The 18,617-nt window shown below is 37.8% G+C and overlaps 2 long non-coding RNA genes across 2 annotated transcripts in view; one reads left to right on the forward strand and one right to left on the reverse strand.

Annotated features, from left to right (window-relative positions):
* LOC107128774 (uncharacterized) overlaps positions 1-18,617 on the forward strand; it is a 50,157-nt gene that overhangs the window by 11,765 nt on the left and 19,775 nt on the right. Inside the window, exons 2-3 of the long non-coding RNA XR_001488394.4 lie at positions 5,085-5,126; positions 7,299-7,460. This is a non-coding gene — a long non-coding RNA (uncharacterized lncRNA). The remainder of the gene's footprint in view (positions 1-5,084; positions 5,127-7,298; positions 7,461-18,617) is intronic.
* Positions 1-18,617, reverse strand: part of LOC135969589 (uncharacterized) — a 59,649-nt gene that overhangs the window by 10,729 nt on the left and 30,303 nt on the right. The gene's annotated exons all lie outside the window — the stretch shown is intronic.

Genomic DNA, 18,617 nt, shown 5'->3' on the forward strand with positions numbered 1-18,617 from the left:
TGTGGGTGCTTTGGGGGCAGGAGCAAGGGCAGGAGTGAAGCTCAGGCTTCTGCACCAACCCAGTGAGACATCAGTCATCTCTAATTGCACCACAGCAATCTGCCCCTCTGATTCTCAGAGGAGGACCACAAGGACCATATTCCATAGAGTCATAACTCCAGGTGAGGCCTTAGTTGAAGCTGGAAAATATTTCCTCTCTTTTTCCCACCCCACTAACTGAAGGTCACTGAATTAGAAGTTTCCAGACAAACAATAGGAAAAGGGCTGGAATGCTTAAGACTTATTTTGATTTATTGAAGAATTCATAGGATCCTTCATAGGAATTTGTAGGACTTCATAGGTGGATCACCTGGTTTAATAGCATCAGGATAGGGAAACACCCACATCAGAATATATTTTGCAATACAAGTTGAGTATCCCTTATCTAAAATGCTTGAGACCAGAAGTGTTTGGGTTTCAACTTTTTGGATTAGAGATGCTCAAATTGTAATATACTTGGTGAACTAAATAATCACACATGGTTTGCAGATTTTAGCTTCAAGAATCTTTTAAGTGACACAAGAATTCCTAAATGCAAATTTGTTATAATCAGGCATAAAGACCAGAATCAACAGAGAATAAAAATCTAATTATATTCTACTGAACATAAATATCATTTATAATAGCCATTTGAAAATGTCACTTAAAGTTTTTCTGCTTAGTAGAATGAGCTACAAGTTTCACTTTCAGTATAAGGCAATTGTGAGATAAAAGGGAAATTTTTGTATATGAGAAGTCAGCCTCATTTGTCACAGACGATAAAACCTCTTTCCCTCTCCCCTGCCCTGAGATGAGTATAACCTCACCAGAGTGTGTATTATGCAAATGAGGTGATGGATAAGAGGAAAGGAAACTTGGAGAAGCCCATTTGGTTTATATTGGAAACAGATAATATAAAATAGACACCTCCCTTGAGAGCTATCTTCAAAGCCCCCTTTATGTCCCTCCCATACCATTCCCATCCCTACCTACAAAGGTAAGCACCATCTTAACAGTCTTACCATCTATTTTTTTCCTAAAAATAAATTGTTTAATTTTGCACGTTTCGAACAGTAGGTGAAATCAGATTGTATGTGCTCTTCTGCAATGTGCTTTGTACACTGCACTCTCAGCTCCTGAGTTTCATCCATGTAGGTGGGGCTTATTCTTTTTCTCTATTGTGTGGAATTCTACTATTGGCCTCATTCACATTTTCTTTGTTCATTCTCCTTTTGACTGACAGTTTGGTTGTTTCCGGTTTTTTCTCTATATACAGTGCTTCTGTGAACCACCGTGTGCCTGAGTCTTTGTGCGCATCCCTGAGGGTCGCTTCAGATGTACATCTAGGACCAGAATTGCAGGGTTATGCGGGATGCACGTCTTCAGCTGCTCTGAATCATGCCATTTGCTTAATCAGTTACTGAGAGAAATAAGCTAAAATCTCCCGCAGCGTTGATGGATTTTAAAATTCCTCTTTGCTGTTTCAATAATTCTGGTGTTACAGCTTTAAACTGAGAGATGATTCCCTTCACATTTACTGTAAATTTGTGAATAATTTGTTTGACTTTACTTATATTGCTTTATATTGTCTTATTTTTACATTTTCTGTGAACTTTCTCTTTTCTTGACTACTTTTCTTTTTTTTTGAGACAGTCTCTCTCTTGTCACCCAGGCTGGAGTGCAGTGGTGTGATCTCAGCTCACTGCAACCTTGGCCTCCCAGGTTCAAGCGATTCTCCTGCCTCAACCTCCCAAGTAGCTGAGATGACAGGCACCCGCCACCATGCCCAGATAATTTTTGTATTTTTAGTAGAGATGGGGTGTCACCATGTTGGTCAGACTGGTCTTGAACTCCTGATCTCAGGTTATCTGCCCAACTTGGCCTCCCAAAGTGCTGGGATTAAAGGCATGAGCCACCGTGCCCAGGCTTTTTCTTGACTTCTTTTTGATTTATTGAAATTATGGTGGATTATCAAAATGAGATTCAATCATTTCTCTCCCTGTAAAAGGAATCCCTTTGGTAATAAGACTTTGCATTTCCTTCTATCAAGAGGTGAAAGAAGCTATACCAGCCCTAAGTCTATGCCAGGAGTTAGCAAACTAAATCCCATAAGCCAAATCTGGCCTGCTGTCTGTCTTTTAAAATAAAGATTAATTGTAACACAGCCACATTCATTCATGTACCTATTGGCAATGGATGCTTTCTTGCCAAAACAGCACAGCTGAGTGGTTGCAATTGTATGGCCTGCAAAGCCTGAAATATTTACTATCTGGACCTTTACAGAAAATGTTTGCCAATCTCTGATTTAGGCCTCAAGAGACCTTGTATTCATTCTATTGGACTTGTCCAGTTGATATGTGAACAGAGCAGGCTGGCCTGTTGGAGGATGAGAGGCTACAAGGGAAAGAGATGAGCTGCCCAGATAAGGCCATCTCTGACCAGATCCCAGGAATGAAGCGTGAGTCATTACATGAGTGAGTCTATCCAAGAACAGCTAAATCTAGCCCAAATTAATGGAACAGCCTAGTTAACCTAGTTAACCTACCAGCTGATGAGTAATAATAAATGATTGCTCTTTTAAGACATTAAGTTTTAGAGGAATTTGTTAAGCAGCTGATACAGAAGTTTGCGGCGTTTTTCTTCCTCATTTCATTTTTTATTCTAGCAGTGAGAATTTATACCCTCTGTTATTTTCTATTTTTAATTCTGTTAGTGCTCATTCTAAAAATTCTAGTGTGCATAGTCTAAAGTCAATCATCTTCTCCTTTCTCATAAACAATACGAGAACCTCAGATGACTGACTCTGATCAGCCTCCTCCCAACTTATATACTATTATTGTACAGAATTTTTGTTCTACCTTACAAAACTCCATAAATTAGATATTATTGCTATTAATTATTGTCTTTCACTGTTATGTTGTTTAGATTTACTCATAAATGTATGTATTTCTTTGCTCATTATTTCTTCTTGCACATGAAACTTTTCATGTTTTAGGAAGTTTTTTTGTGAGAATTGGTTATTTCCACATTCTTTCAGTTTTTTTCTGAAAGTATTTTATTTTGCCTTCGTTATTAGAAGATATGTATTACCAAGTATACAATTCTGGATTGATAGTTATTTTCTCTCAATAATTTCACTATACCATTAGACTTTCTCTCTGGCTTTCATTTTTATTTTTTCCTGGGGAACCAGCTGTCATTTTGACATTTGTTCTTTTTAAGAATATTTGTCTATTTCTTCATACACTCAACTTATCTTCAACTTATCTTCTCTCTTTTTTTTTTTTTTTTTTTTTTTTTTGAGATGGAGTCTCACTCTGTCACCCAGGCTGGAGTGCAGTGGTGTGCTCTCAGTTCACTGCAACCTCTGCCCCCCCGGGTTCAATTCTCCTGCCTCAGCTTCCGAGTAGCTGAGACTACAGGCATCCACCACCACACCCGGCTAATTTTTGCATTTTTAGCAGAGATGTGGTTTCACCATATTGGCCAGGCTGGTCTCAAACTCCTGACCTCATGATCTGCCCGCCTCAGCCTCCCAAAGTGCTGAGATTACAGGCCGCACCTGGCCATCTTCTCTCTTTTTCTAATTGTGTTCCACTATACTGTATCTAGTAGTATATTTCTCTTTTTCTTACTTATATTCAGAATTCGTTCAGTTTCCTGAAATAAGAACAGGTTTTTAAAATACATTTGAAATATTTTGGGGCGTTAACACCTTACATATTGACTCAATTCTATTTTCCCTCTTCTCTTCATTTGTAACTCCAGTTAGATATATGTCAACTTTCTCATTCTCTTTTACATTACTTACTCCCACTGTCACATACATTTTATTACTTTTTCTCTCTGAGAAGCATGTTGAATAAATTTTTCTGTCTTCCAGTTTACTGATCCTTTCCTCATTTATATAAAGTCTGCTATAACATACATTAGTTTTTTAAAAATTGAAATAGAATTCATGTACCGTAAAATTTATCCTTTAAAAAAGATGTACAATTCAGTGTTTTTAGTAGATTCACAAAGTTGTACATAATCATCAATGTCTAATTCCAGAACATTTTTATCATGCCAAAAAGAAACCTCACACCCATTAACAGTGGCTTTCTTTTCCTCCTCTCTCCAGACCCTGGCAATCATTAACCAGGTTTGTCTCTATGGATTTGCCTGTTCTGGGCATTTCATATAAGTGGGATCATACAATATGAGGCCTTTTGTGTCTGGCTTATTTCACATAGCATAATGTCTTCAAGATTTATCCACGTTGTAAGTGTGTATCAGTATTTCATTTTTTTATTGCTGGATAACATTCTGTTATAGAGGTAATATTTTATTTATGCATTCATCAGTTGAAAGACAGTGGATTGTTTCTACTCCTAACTATTATGAGTAATGCTGTTATGAACATTCATGTGAAGTGTTTGTGTGGACTACGTTTTCAGTTCTCTTCCAGGAGTGGGAATGATGGGTCATATGGTAACTCCATGCTTAACATTTTGAGGAACTGTCTGATTGTTTTCCATGGCGGCTCCACCATTTTACATTTCTACCAGCGTTGTATGAGGATTCCAATATCTCCATATCCTTACAAACACTTGTTATTTTCTGCTTAAAGAAACAATTTATATCCATCCTACCAGTCATAAAGTGGTATCTTACTGTGGTTTTGATTTGTATTTTCCTAATAACTAATAATGTGAACATCTTATTTTGTGTTTATTGGCTATTTGTATAACTTATTTGGAGAAATGTCTGTATAAGTGTTTTGCCCATTTTTAAGCTGGATTCTTTTGTCTTTTTGTTGTTGTAAGATTTCCTTATATATTCTGAATACTAAATCTTTATTATATATTTAATTTGCAAATATATAATCATACATATTTTCTCCCATTATGTAGGTTGTCTTGTGTTCTTTACCTACATTTTCAAATTTTGATTAAGTCTAAATATTATTTTGTTGTTGTTGATTGTGCTTTTAGTGTCATAGCTAAATCATTGTCAAATGCAAAGTCATATGATTTATTCCTAAATTTTCTTCAAAGACTTATATTTTCTGCTCTTACATTTAGGTCTCTGATTCATTTTGAATCCGTTTTTATATACGGTGTGAGGTAAGTGTCTAACTCATTCTTTTGCATGTGGCTATCCAGTTGACCCAACACCATTTGTTAAAGAGGCACAAAACCTTTTTAAATTTAATGACATTTAGTTTTTCTATTTTTTCTTTGGTTAGTTGTACCATAGGTGTCTTACTTAAGAAACCATTACCTAATCCAAGATCACAGAAATTTATACCTATTTATAACACAGATGTTAAATTTAAATAGCAATATTTTATTCCTACATGTTCATTTGATTTTTTCCTAAATCTGCCTGACCAATCTTACAGTCTCTTATTCCTTAGCCAAATTTTCTTTTCCTACTTATTTTTTTATGCATAGCAAACATATTATTCTATGTCAGTCTAATAATTCTAATATTTGAAATCTCCAATATCTGATTCAATTGTCTGTTATTTCTTGCTGGCTTTGGTTTGCCTTATTTCCAATGAGGGCCTTATGGTTTTGACTGCAAGTTTGAAATTTTATCTGTGGGAATCTTAACTTAAAGATAAATTCCCATAGAAAGATTTTTAAATATTCTTTTCCAAAAGCACAGGATTGTAAGAAAAAACTAGGTGCACTTTATTTTTATAATTTGGCAGGTGAGGGAAGGTGTTCAGGGTATCTAGTCTGTCATTTTTCTGGAAATGAGTCCTATAATTAACTTCTACTTAATATTATAGTTACATATATATAATACACACATATATGTATGTATATGTTATTAGACTCTCAGCTGCTCTAAAGAATATCTGATTTTATTTCTTTCTTTCACAGCACCTAGTATTATGCAATGCCTAAATAAATGCTTTTTAAATGTTCAATTAATAAATTAATAAATTAATTTGTGCATATAAATTTAATGTTAATTAATTGAAATTCTTAGCTGATGAGCTGAAAACATCTGAAGGCCTTGGGGTGTAATAAGAATTTATATGTTATATGTTAGCCAAACACAGCTATAGACACAGGTACATTTTACATAATTTACTACATGTAAATTATAGTGTGATTATTTAAAGATAAATTATTACAAATGTATATTCTGCTAAATTCATAAAAATGTGTGGTCCTCACAGTTCTCCAAGACACCAAATAATAAAACTGCAAGTATTATCACATCTGCATAATTTTTTTTTTGTTTTGAGATGGAGTCTTGCTCTGTCTCCCAGGCTGGAGTGCAGTGGCATGATCTCGGCTCAATGCAACCTCTTCCTCCCAGGTTCAGATGTTTCTTCTGTCTCAGCCTCCCGAGTAGCTGGGACTACAGGCGTGTACCACCACACCCAGCTAATTTTGTATTTTTAATAGAGACAGGTTTTCACCATGTTGGCCAGGATGGTCTCCGTCTCCTGACCTCATGATCCACCCGCCTCAGTAATTACAGGCATGAGCCACTGCATCCAGCCATATCTGTGTAATGTTACACAGGTTGTAAACAGGTTGTACTAAAAAAGTTGAAACTACTAACATTAACATAGCATGTCTGGATCATTGTTATGGGTGAATTTTAGTAGTCGGTAGATTTCTTGAAGAAATTTAAATCTAAATCTCCTTCCTGGAAACGTACCTCATAGTTAAATAAGTGACTTGTCTATACTATTCTCTTTAGGAAATAATCCTTCTTAATGTTGTGACATGGGCTAGGGTGTTTGCTCTCCAAAGCAGCTGCTGCACTCAGTACCATTTTTCAAGGCATTGCTTCTTTCTCTCTCAGTCAGTATCACACATAACTAAGACTTCATTGAAATGGTCACAGCATAATGTGCCTAAGAATTGTTTTTGCCTTGTCATTTCATATGTCTTTCCCCAAAAAGATTTATTTAATCATTTGAAAGAACAATTAGTCAATAGAGTAGGGAAGTATTTAACTTTCAGAATATTCATATAAGTGAATCAAATGCAATAAAAGATGTGAAATAACTATAAAGACAGTAAACCACTGTAAAAACAAATAGAATTATTTTCATTATCAAGGCATTAATATTGAAATTGATAATGTTTAATAATATGATAAACACTTGGCTATGCTCTTCTTTTTGGGGACAGTTATAAAAGCTAAGAAAGTAATTATGGATATTTTTATATAATCATTGCAGTATTTCTAATTAATGCCCCCTTTTTCCATACATGGAGGATGAATTCAGAGAAGTAAGATCTTATTTTGTTTTTAACCCTCAGGATAATAGGAAGTTTATATGCCATTGAAGAGGCAGAGAGGAGCTGCAGCATGTATTCACAACTCAGAACTCGTCTTGTGAAGGAGGAAAACGATGCCCCTTAGACCGAAGAATTAAGAGATGACTTACATTTGAAAAACCACCCACAGCTGCACGTTGATGTGTAAGTTGCACTCAGTGCCTTTTGGATGTGACGTGGGAAAAAATCCCCATTGTCCACATTGGCCTCTACAGAAGTTTTGTTGAAAACTCTCCCCAAGGAATCCTTCTGCATTTTGTCTTTGTGCTTGTGCTTAGTGGTGGTAAATGGATTAACACAGCAGTCTCTGATAGTATGATAGATGGAGTCGGAAGAGCAATTTTCTAAACACCCTTTCCTTACTTGATGGATGTCTCCATTGCTATCTCTTCCCTCGGGGCTCTTTGTGTGCAAAATCTCTCTTCTGAAAAGAGTTTTCATTGCATGCTATTAGTAGTGAGTGAATTTATGGCGTCCTCTCGTGCAAGCAGCCTTTCTGCCATTCTGTAGGTATTATAGAATCTGCTCTAGCACTATATGCAAAATGACAACCTAGTTTTTTGATCAAAAGGTTCCACTGGGTTAACATTTTCAAGTATGAAACAGAATTTAGCTCCAAAAAACACTGATTTTCTTCTCACCACACTGAAGTGCAGCTGAAACTTACTGTCCAGCTAGAGCAGCATTTACCTTCTTAGACATTTAGCTAATCCTGTGGTACTCCTCTGCTGTCATCAGCACCTCCATCAATAATCTTACTTGGTTCCATCATAAACCTCAGCTGGGGCCAGAGGATACATCTTGATTACACTAATCAGCATGTATTTCTCCTCCATGACCCCTCCCATTTGAACCCTGAAGCATGTGGGTCCCTGTGATGAATGGGAAAAAAGTTGCCAAGACCAATGAACAAAGACACCAAATTTGGGAAGGAAGGGTTTTTGGTAAACAGCAAGGATGTAGGTGTGAGGTGTAGAATTTAAAAATTGTTACTATACATCTGAACCAAATCTTTTTTCTTACTTTTTCCCATCTTCTTTGTAAAAGAGCAATCTCTGGTAACAGAGAGTTGAGAAGTGGATTATGTGCTCCAATAATTGGAACTTAAAATGGTGAACAGGGGGCAAACTCCCTCTTGAAATTAGGGAATTAGAACCAGCTTCCAGCTGAAGATTTTTGAGAACAATTTCTTTTCTGGCAATAGTCTTTGTACCACCTGGCCAAGCAGAGAGCAGTGAGGTGACAGGGTAATGAACATGGATAGGAGAGACCTGAGGACAGCTCCCTCCTGAATCTTCCTGCTACCCCACAAGTGGTGAGGAAGAGATGCAAAATTTTATCCCCATAAATAGAATGTGAAATATTTCTGCAGGTGAGAGCCACCACCTGCTAAAAAGTTCTTTAAAATAAGTGAGAAAACTTACATTGAAAGAGGTGTAATATTTCAGTCACCAGCTGGAAAATGTGGAGCTGAAACCTTATAAGTGTCACCCCTGCCACAGAGACAAGGAAGAGGACCACATTTTTTCCTTGCCAGAAGAGTCACCATGCATAACCCAGGGGTACAAGACAGACTATCTATTATTATTAGCAGCAGCAGACACTATATAGATACTGTCAGGGACCCCTGGCTCACCTTCACCCCTCCTGCCCATCCTTGAGATATAAATCTCCCCTAAATTAAAACACCATTCCCTGAAGATGGAGAAGACAGTAGAATCTTGAATTGACAATATTTTAACCTATACTGACTTGGAAAATTACTAGGGTAGACTGAATAAAATACCCACTTTTTGGCAGGCTGTACAATGCAAAGCCAGATCACATTGAGTTATATGAGTAAAGTTTACCTGCATCCTCAAGATTGTAGTAACTGTGAAAGTTAAGATGCTAAAATTTATTTATTTATTTATTTATTTTTTGGTTTATGAAGAGTACAATAGGATACCAAGATCAAGTAAAATAGTTTTTCTTTTTAGGAAAAATGTGAATATTCAATATGGGGATTGGAGGAACGGGCAAGAGAATTATAAGAAAGTTTCTTAAAATGCTTACCATTTTTAGAGAAATATTAATAGTAGATTTTGGGGTGGGGGGAAAGAAAACCTTGCATTAAAGCCAAAAGGAACAGAATCTGAAACTTTTTATCTGTGAAAATGTTATATTCTGGAAGATTGTTAAGAAAAGCAAATTCCCATAAATTCCAGGACAATTTTAATCCAAATTAAGCCTAGATTCCTGTGGAAGAAAACAACTACTGGCTTTGGAACGAAGAAGAAAGAAAAATGAACTAGCAGTGGACTGTGGATATTTGAAACGCCCAAGTCTACAATTTGCCTCGTTTATACTTTTTTTTTTTTTTTTTTTTTTTTTTTTTGAGACAAGTCTTGCTCTGTCGCCTAGGCTGGAGTGCTGCAATGGCGAGATCTCGGCTCACTGCAAGCTCCGCCTCCCAGGCTCAAGGGATTCTCCTTGCTTCAGCCTCCTGAGTAGCTAGGACTACAGGCGTGCACCACCACACCCAGCTAATATTTTGTGTTTTTAGTAGAGACAGGGTTTCACCATATTGGCCAGTCTGGTCTTGAACTCCTGACCTCAAGTGATCCACCCACCTCGGCCTCCCAAATTGTTGGGATTACAGGTGTGAGCCACCACGCCCGGCTATTTGTACCTTTTTAAAGTAAAACTGTCCCACCACAGATTGCATGCTTCAGACGACTCATTAACAATGCAAGAAAAATGGCAGAAATATGTTCTATGAACCCAGGCAAAGGATATTTCCCAGGTGGAAATTATCGTTGCAAGATAAAGAATCATCAACAGCAAAGCAAAAGTGGGTTTAGATACTTCTCAGGTTCACGTTTTAGTGACTATCATCATTTCACCTTTGGCGACCAGAACAAGTTACGCTGTAAGCATATTTTCAGTGGACTATAAATGATGGAATAATAATTATTTGAAAATAATTTCAGCTTTGGCTTTAATAACCAGAGACTGTATTTCTCAACATATTAGATTAGAAGAGAAATCGGATTTTAACAGCTTGTCTTTTTAAAAAATCCTAATTCCAAAATGGAATGCAGCTGGTTATTTTTTATTATTGTCTTGAATATTCTCCTTTCATTCATGTATTTCAATATCTTTTGTTTTTTGAAAACTAAGGAATGGACTAAGATAAACTTAACCCAAAAACGTTACCTTAAATGAACTTTAGTTCCGACCTTTCTAGCCAGTTAACTCCATCTAATACTAAAAAGTGACATTTACAAAATACTATAAGGAAATTTCAATCTCCAATGCTTCCCCTTCATTAGAAGGCAAGACCCAGTTCCTTGGGTAATATTTTTTGTGGCAAACTCAAACTTGCTCTTTGGGCAAAAGATTAAAAGCCTTTGTCTCAGGCACATAGAAACATTTTCAGCCATTGTGTGGAAACCATTGCAAAGTACCACAGAAATCCTTCACACCTTAGTACTCTGAATAGCACACTCCACATCAAAGTCTGCTAGAAATCCAAGGCAGCTTGGTGAAAAACAATAATACTAAATTATCTTAATCACCATCTCTTTCAGATATATTTCATGAGTGTGTGAAAAATTAAAATCACAAAGAATTTTTCAAAGAAGAAACATCTTTGTCATTTATGTTTGTTTTCAAGGCCTTAACATATGGCAAGGGTGCTAAATCAGTCCTTTATTATTGTAATCAGTAATAACCAAAGGAAAATGAGGTCCAAAGAAAACTCAAAACAGAATGAATCATTGGTAAATGAAAAGGCTTTCAGAGGTAACCTGACATCTTGGCAGATGGAGCAGCTTCAGCTTTACTTCCTGTCCCTTCTTTCTTCTATCCTAATCTCTGCCTTCACCTCCTCTTACTGGAACAAATAAAGCTCCTCTTAACTGAATTTCCTGTCTCTATGCTCTCTTCCTTCTAACCCATTTTATACCTCATTAGTTTTCCCAAAACATATTTTTATCATTTTATTTTAAAAACTATTAATTTATACATTTTTAAAAACTTTTGGGGTTCTTCATGGAACTCTCTCCTGCTAAACCTCATTTTAAACTGTGGCTGAGAGCGGTGAGTTTAAAGGGCTATAACTACAGTCAGCTGCTCCTCTCATCAAGCACTTGAAATGGCCTCCTGTTTTACATCGTATCTGGTGCTGAATTCTCCCTCTCATTCAAGTCTCTCTGCATGCTCTTGCTTACCCCCTACCTCCAAGTTTGTTCTCTAGATCTCAATTCCTATCTTTGATAGTAACTTTATTTCACATGATCTCAACACCCATTTCTGACATTCCTACTTTCCAACACTGTAACCGCCATCTAAACTTCTCCAAACACGATCAATAATAATCAGTAGATATATTCTGTTCATTAGCATTACAGAGTAACTTGAATTCAAACGGTCTGCAATTCCATCATCTTTCTGAGTTTCAAGTGACAGCAAATAACGTCTAAAAATCTACATGTTGGGCTGGGTGCAGTGGCTTATGCCTGTAATCCCAGCACTTTGTGGGGCCGAGGCAGGCGAACCACTTGAGGTCAGGAATTTGAGACCAATCTAGCCAACATGGTGAAACCCCATCTCTACTAAAAATACAAAAATCAACTGGGCATGGTGGCCGGTGCCTGTAGTCCCAGCTACTCCAGAGGCTGAAGCAGGAGAATTGCTTGAACCCGGGAGATGGAGGTTGCAGTGAGCTGAGATCGTGCCACTGCACTCTAGCCTGGGTGACAGAGCGATACTCTGTCTCAAAAAAATATATATATATATATACATGTTTCCCTTCTTTTTTCCAGCTTTTATTTGAGAATCAGAGGTACATGTGCAGGTTTGTTACAAAGGTATTGTATGATGCTGTGGTTTGGAGTATGACTGAACACATCACCCAGGTAGTGAACATAGTACCCAATGGGTAGTTTTTCAACCCTGATCCTTCTCCTTCCCTCTCTCCCGCTTCTGGTGGTCCCAGTGTCTATTGTTCCCCTCTTTATGTTCATGGATTCTCAATGTTCAGCTTCCACATGTAAGTAAGAACATGTGGTATTTGATTTTCTTTTTCTGTGTTAATTCACTTAAGATGCTGGTCTCCAGCTGCATCCATGTAACTGCAAAGAACATGATTTTGCCCTTTTTATGGCTGCATCGTGTTTTACGGTATATATGTACCACGTTTTCTTTATGCGGTTTATAACAGGGTTGATTCCATATGTTTGCGATTGTGAATAATGCTGCAGTGAACACGCAGGTGCATGTGTCCTCTTGGTAGAATGAATTATTTTCCTTTGTGTTTCTCTTATTTTCAATTGAAACAACATAAACTCACTATAATGATATTAAAATTAAGACCTCATGTTCTCTTTGCTTAGATTCCAGGCAAATAATTTCTCAGCAAAATTGAAACTGTTAACTAGAAATATGTTGCATCTGTTGCTCTTTCCGTTCCACAACAGAGAATCAATGTATTTGGAAACTCTGTGAGAACTAACTGATTAATGTAATAAAGTTTATTTCAATTCAACAAACATTCAGTATTTACTACATGAAAAAGACTATGCTGGCCAAGTTGGAGAATACACAGATGGCTAAGACACAGCTTCTGTCCTTCAAGAATATAAAATCAAATGGGAAAGAGACACAAACATAAATATTGTTAATATATAAGTTAGAGGACAAAAGAGATTTGTTTTGACTGAACTGAGCACTGAAGGATTCTTGGAGAAAGCAGGATTTTAGTTGGCCTTAAAAGATTTACAGGATTTTATAAGGCAAGGAAAATCTGGCAGAGGTCAATCAGAGTTCATTCCTCAGCATCATGATACAGCATAATTATTAGGTTGGTGCAAAAGTAATTATAGTTTTTGCTATTAAAAGTAATGAAAAAACTCACAATTACTTTTACACCAACTTAATATTTGTTTAAGTGCTTTTCTCCTCCAACTGAATATTAGTTCTCCAGGAGTTCCTGCCTTCACGATCTTTGCGTTCCCAGAGTCTACCAAGGGCCTAGTTACTGGAATTTCTAAGTAAATACTTGCCGAATTAATTAATAGATAGCTATTAGGCTCCTAAAAATTGTTAATGCCTCTCAAATCTGTACCTAGCAGTTGCTTAATGAAGTTTCACTAAGGCTATACCAAAAAACACATTCAAAAGACTAAAAATGCAAAAACTCCTCTCACTCATATCTGTTATCTCTGTAAGACTGGATCATTCCCACATTGTCCTCTGTGATGGGTCTGTTGATGCAAAAAGTCAAACCGTAAAATATTTTTAGAGATTTATTCTGAGCCAAATATGAGTGACCATGGCCCATGACACAGCCCTGAGGAGGTTCTGAGAACATGTGCCCAAGGTGGTTGGGGTACAGCTTGGTTTTGTATATTTTAGGGAGGCATGAGACATCAATCAAATACACGTAAGAAATACATTACTTTGGTTCAGAAAGGCGGGACAACTCAAAGCAGGGACTTCCAGGCTGTAGATAAATTTAAACATTTTCTGGTTGACAATTGGTTGAGTTTATCTGAAGACCTGGGATGAATAGAAAATGTTCAGGTTAAGATAAAAATTATGGAGACCAAGTTTTATTGTGCAGAGGAAGCTCTCAGGTAGCAGACTTCAGAAAGAGAGAGAGAGAGCAAGCAGGTTGTAAAATGTTTTTTATCAGACCTAAAAGGGTGCCTGACTCGTAGTTGATGATCTTCTGGATCTGGGAAGGAAGGAAGGAAAACAAGGAGAAAAGGGATTCTCTATAGAATATGGATTTTTCCAACAAGAGACGGCTTTGCAGGGTCATTTCAAGATAGGGTGGAGAAACATGTTTTGGGGTAAAATATTTTGATTTTTTTCCTCGTTATGCCAGAGTCAGATTGGAAATTAAGCCACTATTTTTAGGGTTAAATAAAACCCATCTGATGAGAATTTTTGGTTTGTAGAGCATGACTCCCCAGACCCCTTAGATAGGAATTTGGGCAAGTTAAAAAAATCAGAGCTTAGTCCTCAGTGTGTATGAAAAGCACTGTACTGGCACTAACAGCATAAAACTGAGGCCAACCAGCACTCTGTGAGAACTGGACAATCTCTCTTTCAGGCCTTGAGTGTTCTGTGCAGTTGAAGAATCTCATTCCTGCCGGTTGAGGGGTCGTGTGAGGAAATGAGAAGTGCTGAATGAACTGGTGTCCCCTTAGGAATCAGTGAGCGGTTACGGTCACATTTGTGAGGTTAGCGTAGTATTTGTGATTCTCTTACAGCCTTAAATGAAGAAACAACCAAATCTTACGTCATAACCACCTGTACCTATAAGCTTCCCCAAGAGAAAATTAGATAAGATGAGGAACAAAATACTGCTTTCTAAATAGATATGTAAGAACTCAGTCACTTCCCACTCAGGGTCTTCTTGTAAGCTGTACCTGATGGAGCACATGGTCTAATGTTGAGAAAAGAATGGTTCTACTTCTCCATCTTTACTCTAAGTTCTAGGATCAAGGTGCATTTTCAGTAAGAGATATATGCCAAACAAGCCCTGACATAATTTACCATTCAGTTGCATATTTCAGGGGGATAGAAAAGAAGAAAGAAACCTGGTTAGGCCTGTGTCAAAGAGGCAAACCCTGTCTACATCTGCAAAAGGAAAACAAAGAGACTGTAATAGTCAGAGCTGCTCATCTTTAAGGAATGTTGGTAAATGTACCCCAATGAATGTTCTAGATTCTGACCAATGTATCGACTCTTCCTCCTTCAAGAGACTGAATAAATGCATGGGTGTGGTAACAAGAGACCAATGTGTCCATTCTTTGTATAGTACCTATCACATCCATGTGCTTTAAAGCATTTTTTTTCTTTTCTTTTTTTTCTTTTGAGACAGTGTCTCACTCTGTCGCTCAGGCTGGAGTGCAATGGCACGATCTCAGCTCACTGCAACCTCTACCTCCCAGGTTCAAGCAACTCTCCTGCCTCAGCCTCCCAAGTAGCTGGGATTACAGGCATGTGCCCACCATGCCCAGCTAATTTTTTATTATTTTTAGTAGAGACGGGGCTTTGCCATGTTGGCTAGGCTAGTCTCAAACTCCTGACCTCAGGTGATCCACACGCCTCAGCCTCCCAGAGTGCTGGGATTATGGGTGTGAGCCACCGTGCCCAGCCCGAAAGCATTTTCAATTACACTTGTCTACCAAATATCCATTTAGCAGTAGATTTTTATTCATTCAGCATATATTTATTGAGTGTTTTTATTTACTAGGTGCTCCAGTAGACACTAGAGATGCAATGGTGAATGAGATAATCATGATTCCTGCCTTAATAGCCTTTGTAGTTTAATCAGGAATGAAGAGAAACAAACAGGCAATTTTAACACAATATAAAAGTGCTGTGATAAAGAAAGTACAGGTGGTACAGGAAAAAACAATAGGGGTAACTAGTTTAGAATCGACGGCATTGAGGTTGGCCAGGAAAAGTTCACAGTGGAAATAATAGGCAAGTTGAGACCTGAAGAACTTAGTTAGGTGTAAAGCACATCAATTAGTTGTGTTAGTTGGTTTTTGCCTGATCATCATTCTTTCCTCCAACTTCTGCTATCAACACCTCGATTTCCCTTTGGGCAACTACCCTTTCCCAACTTTCTATCCATGAGGGTTGGCTAAGGCGGGCATCAACCCTATACTCTAGGAGTCAGAACACTGTTCAGGTCAGTCAACTAGAGCATTTCATTCCTACGGTCCTCATGATTGGTTCAGTTATGTGCATGTTACCTAAGGTAGGCCAGTAAGACTGATTCCAAGGGCATGTGTTAAAACTATGAGACCAGAGGCCCTCTGATGCCCTGAAATTTCTTACCTAATAGAATGTAAAGCCAGAGCTGTGCAAAGATAGGTAGCAGATCATGTTGGTGTCTGAGGTATAAAGCAGGAAAAGGGGTGGGGGAACATGCATAATGCCTCCATCTATATTCTTCTATCAGGAAAGCAAAATCTTTCTCAGAAGCCCCACTGAACACTTTCCTTCGTCTTGCTGCTGAGAACTGGGTCACAAAGTCAACTCTACTTGCAAGAGATGTTGAGAAAATAGGATTTTCAGAGTTGGCCTAGACCAATCATGGTCTACAGCCTAGTGCTGGGCACAGTGCTGTTCTCTCAATAATAATAATAATAATAACCAAAAAGAAACAAAAAACTCAGGTTCTATTAGTGAGGAAAAATAGGAAAATGGGTATTGAGAGGAACTAGCTGTGGTAACCACAGCATATGAAGATATTAATATTTAAGATTCTTGCTCTTGTATTAATTCTCTAGGGCTGCCATAAGAGAATACCACAGATTGGGTGACTTAACAGGATAAATTTATTTTCTTGCAATTCTGGAACCTACAAGTTCAAGATCAAGATGATGGCAGGCTTGGTTTCTTTTGAGAGCTCTCTCCTTGGCTTGCGGATGGCTGCCTTCTTGCTGTGTGTTCACACGGTCTTTCCTCTGTGGGCATGCTTCACCGATATCTCTGAGAGTCCAATTTCCTCTCCTTCTAAAGACACCATTCAGGTTGGATTAGGGCCCACTCTAAGGCTTCATTTTAACCTAATCACCTCTTTAAAGGCCTATCTCCAAATATAGTCACATTCTGACATACTAGGGGTTAGGATTTCAACATATAAATTTGATAGGGGGGTGGGACACAATTTGGCCCACAAAAATTTATAACATTAATTTGGTCCCAGGAAGTTCATACAATGTATTCATTTTAGCAGTAGCAGTAAAACTCTTTCTCTCTTACTACATCTTTAAAAAATTAAGAATTATCATTTTACAAATCTCTTTAAATTTATCAAAGGAAAAGATATTGATTGTTGTAGTGATTTACATTCCTTTGTACCAGCAAATGTAAGCGCTTTTCAGGTATATTTTTCTCACATTAATTTCATCTTTTATTATACCAGACACCTCTCAGCTTATCTTGGTTCCAGCCACAGCTCAGGCAGAGGACTCCCTTGGCGCTCAGTGTCTTCTGTCCTCCTGCCCTCAGGGTCTCTCCAACACGGTGGAGCAGAATGTCAGTGAGATTTCACTCTGCAAATAGCTCAGAAGTGCTAGAGAGGTGGTAGTCCCGGAAAACTTTCAACCAGTGGGGTGTGGAAGACAAAGAGCAGATTCTTTTCTCCAACAGTCCTTGGGTGGCCAATTTTGAGCATTCCCTGCACTCTTGAGCACATCCCAGTGGGACCGAACCTCAGTTGGTGGGCAACTCAATCACACACCTTTGTATGGACTTTCTCTTCTCCTCTATTTCGATTTGCTCAGTTCCTCACTTCTGCCTACCTGGGTTCATCCCCTCACTCCCTTTCCCAAATAGATTGCTCACACACAAGTCCTATTCCAGCCTCTTCTTTCAGAAGCTACAGCATCTGCAAGCTGGTCTTTGGTTATGCCTTTTTGGTTTTGTTGTTTTTCTCAAAAACATTATTTGCCATGAATGTTTTATGTATCACGGACATTAACCTTTGGAGAAAATGTCAACAGAGTTATGAAGGGAGTATATCCCTTAGATTCTATGCCATGCCGAGCTATATTTGAGGTCAAAATTCTTGTACTTGCCTTAATATTTGAGAAATGCAATGTTTAAGAGTATCTATTTTGCAGTTGATTTTAACCAAAAGGCTGAGAAGTGATAGAAGTGTCCATTTTATATTGTTGTTTCTGTCATAGTTTCTAATTTAGAAATCATTTTTATATTTCCATAAAATTCTACCTGATGTAAGATGGTTTCCTCTTCAGGGCTATTTGTTTTAGCTTTAGAGCTAGAGCACCCTTTTGAACTTTCTTGAGAATAAATAAAATCATTTTTTAGTATGTCTGTTTCTTTCACTCCAGCGGTTTTTGGTGAAGAGCAACTCTCATTCTTCTGCGTGGTCCGTTTCCCTTGAATCACGCTTCAGTTTTGCTTCTTTGCTTTTACTGGTTGTTCCTCCTTAAAGAAAGTCTGTGCTTTCCAGAAGTAGCTTCTGTTTCAGGAAGGGTAGAGGTGCACTCTGTCAAATCACTGGGGTTTTGCCTAAACCTTTTTTATAGGAGCTTTCAGGTTAAAATCAGTTCTGAGATTTTTGAAGACATCGTCTGACGTGACTATCCGTCAAGTCTTGAGGTGGAACTGCTAAGCCATTTTATACCTGATTTTAACCGAGCTGGCCAAAAACAGTGAGTTAAGATGAGAAACAGTCATATATAAGGAGAGAAGAAGGGGAAACAGGAGAGTGAGGCTTGGAGAATTTCCCAACTGACCACTACCCAGCTATAGAGACATGGA

This window comes from Macaca fascicularis, chromosome 2 (assembly GCF_037993035.2).
Source record: "Macaca fascicularis isolate 582-1 chromosome 2, T2T-MFA8v1.1".
NCBI lineage: Eukaryota > Metazoa > Chordata > Mammalia > Primates > Cercopithecidae > Macaca > Macaca fascicularis.